The sequence below is a fragment of the Amblyomma mixtum genome, chromosome 3 (genome assembly GCF_055824585.1).
Source record: "Amblyomma mixtum isolate Tamu chromosome 3, ASM5582458v1, whole genome shotgun sequence".
In the NCBI taxonomy this organism is placed as follows: domain Eukaryota; kingdom Metazoa; phylum Arthropoda; class Arachnida; order Ixodida; family Ixodidae; genus Amblyomma; species Amblyomma mixtum.
Genome location: NC_143014.1, coordinates 190,188,224 through 190,190,408, shown reverse-complemented (window position 1 = coordinate 190,190,408; position 2,185 = coordinate 190,188,224). Strand labels below are relative to the sequence as shown.

Sequence of the window (2,185 nt, the reverse complement as noted above, 5' to 3'; positions counted from 1 at the left end):
GGACATAGAAACTGTGGGTGGAGGGGGGAGGGTCTGACTTCGTCACGTCGTTGCCTCTGAGATCACCTCGTTACAGTAGCTAGAATACTGAAGTGTGATTACCGCCAAGCAGCTCCTAAGGGAACCCTCGCCGCAGCCTGACAATGCATCCGCGAGCTCGCGCTCGCCGTCGTTTACACATCAAGCCGAACGCATGGGCTTCTTTTCCTGACCCGCTAAAAATGTGTGTGAGATGAGCCGACGTCAAAGCCACTGTTTTGTACAAGGTCGCACTACCGGATAAAAATCGTGCAAAGAAAAGCTAGCGCTGTTTGTTGTGCCCAAGGACGAGGAGCTCTTTGAGAAGTGGCAGAGGAATGTACCGATAGCCGACAAGCCGCTCGAACGGAATGCTGCTGTGTGCGAGCTTCATTTCTATCCCCAGTTTTTGTGACGTCACTTCGAAAACAACATACAAGGTGAGACAGTGCGGTTGGAAAGAAGAAAGCCGGTCCATCCAGCCGGATGCCATTTCCACAATCCTGTCGAACGTGCCCAAGTATCTCTCCAAGTCCGTGCCAAAGAAGAGAAAACCGAAAGAGCGACTGGACCCTCAAGTCGTACCTCCTTTGAAGAGGCAGCGAACAGTTGAGCCGCCGAACGACATTTCAGCAGAAGGATCTGCGTCTACCGACTCTGAACTCCCAAGTGTTTCGGATGCCAGAAACGTCCCGCTCCCATCGGATAAATGTTGAAAGCATGTTTTTTTGTGAACAGTCGCTACTGGTGTATAGTGTGTGCTTACCAGGGTCCAACATGAGCCTCCTTCATGTTCAAAAGCTTCTTTTGTATCGTGTTGATGACAGCGCTGTCAAGCATCAGGTGTTCCTCCGGGGTGTGGAACTCGCGGCGACAGATGACAAACGTGACCCAACGTTCTTGCTGCAGGCGGTGCACAGCGTGCAGGTTTGCTTAGGACTGGGGCTACTGACGGAGTTCTCGCATGCCAGCTGTTCTAACATGACCAAATGTAACGAACGCTTGTACCATATAAGGTGCAAAGTTGCCGTGAGCGACACTGAGATGCGGTGCGTCGCCTGGAAGTATTTGCGAAGGCTCCTGAACAACCAAAGGTGTCAAGGAAACGAAAGGTCAGTTATGATCATGGTAACAAGCTAAGGACAAGAGCCCAACCAGTGCGCCGTTCTCAGAGCCAAGGTAAAAAGCTCGGATCAAACCATTGCTCAAATGAAGCACGACAATGAAAAAATTGAAGAAGGTTCTGTGAGAAAGAAGACCGAAAAGCTTCCACGTAAACAAGGAGTGGCATTCACGCTGTGTTTTGAGGCCGTAAGCCACAAATACGTGAAAGGGAGGCGCTGCAACCCAGAGTGGTTGTTAGAATGCATTATAATGCATATGAAAAGCCAACGTCTCTGTGGCCATGTGCGTAAACAAAAAACACTTGTGCTATCTGGTCGCACCTGTATCAGAAAATACACGAAGCAATATGAGAGCAGATCTGGGTTTAATGCAGCAGTGCTTTCGGGCATAGCAAGAAAAACGCAAAAAAATACTGAATTAGAGTGGCATAGTGCCCTCATTGTCTATGAAATGGAGCTCGCGGAAAACTTATCTGTTTCAAAGGGCTCTGGCAAAATGGACGGCTTCGTTGATCTTGATCCCTTTACATTCTGAGGCTGACAAGACAGTTACGTGTGACCACGATCTGGTTGCAATGTTCCAGCCGCTCGCAGGGTCACGGAACCAGCTTCTTCGGGCATTTACTTCTAAAGGCAATATTAAAGCACCCTTGATCTCAAAGACTGTCTTGGAGGCGGTGCTGCTTGCAGAAAATGTCGGTCTGAAAGCTTACTACGTCACCTGTGATGGGGCGTCGTGGAATCGTGTGATGTGGCGCAATTTTCGCATCTCAGAAACTTCAAAAGCTATCAAGCCATCGGCAGCTCATCCTGGTAGAGGTGACAGACGTCGTTTCTTCTTCTATGATTTCCCGCACTTGGTGAAATGTGTGCGCAATGGTTTCGTTAATGCAGGCCGCAAAAACGCCAGCTGTGCATGTGGACGTATGGTGCATCAAGATGGCCCACGATCACGACAATTGTCAAGTCCTACTCAATGCCGAAAATAACTGAAGTACACTTCAACCCAAACAATTTTGAAGAAGTGAAAGTAAATTTGGCAT

General features: G+C 48.9%; 1 pseudogene; it reads left to right on the top strand.

Annotated features, from left to right (window-relative positions):
- The first annotated feature begins 232 nt into the window (after positions 1-232).
- LOC149353051 (uncharacterized) lies at positions 233-1,677 on the top strand (annotated as a pseudogene).
- The last annotated feature ends 508 nt before the right edge of the window (positions 1,678-2,185 follow it).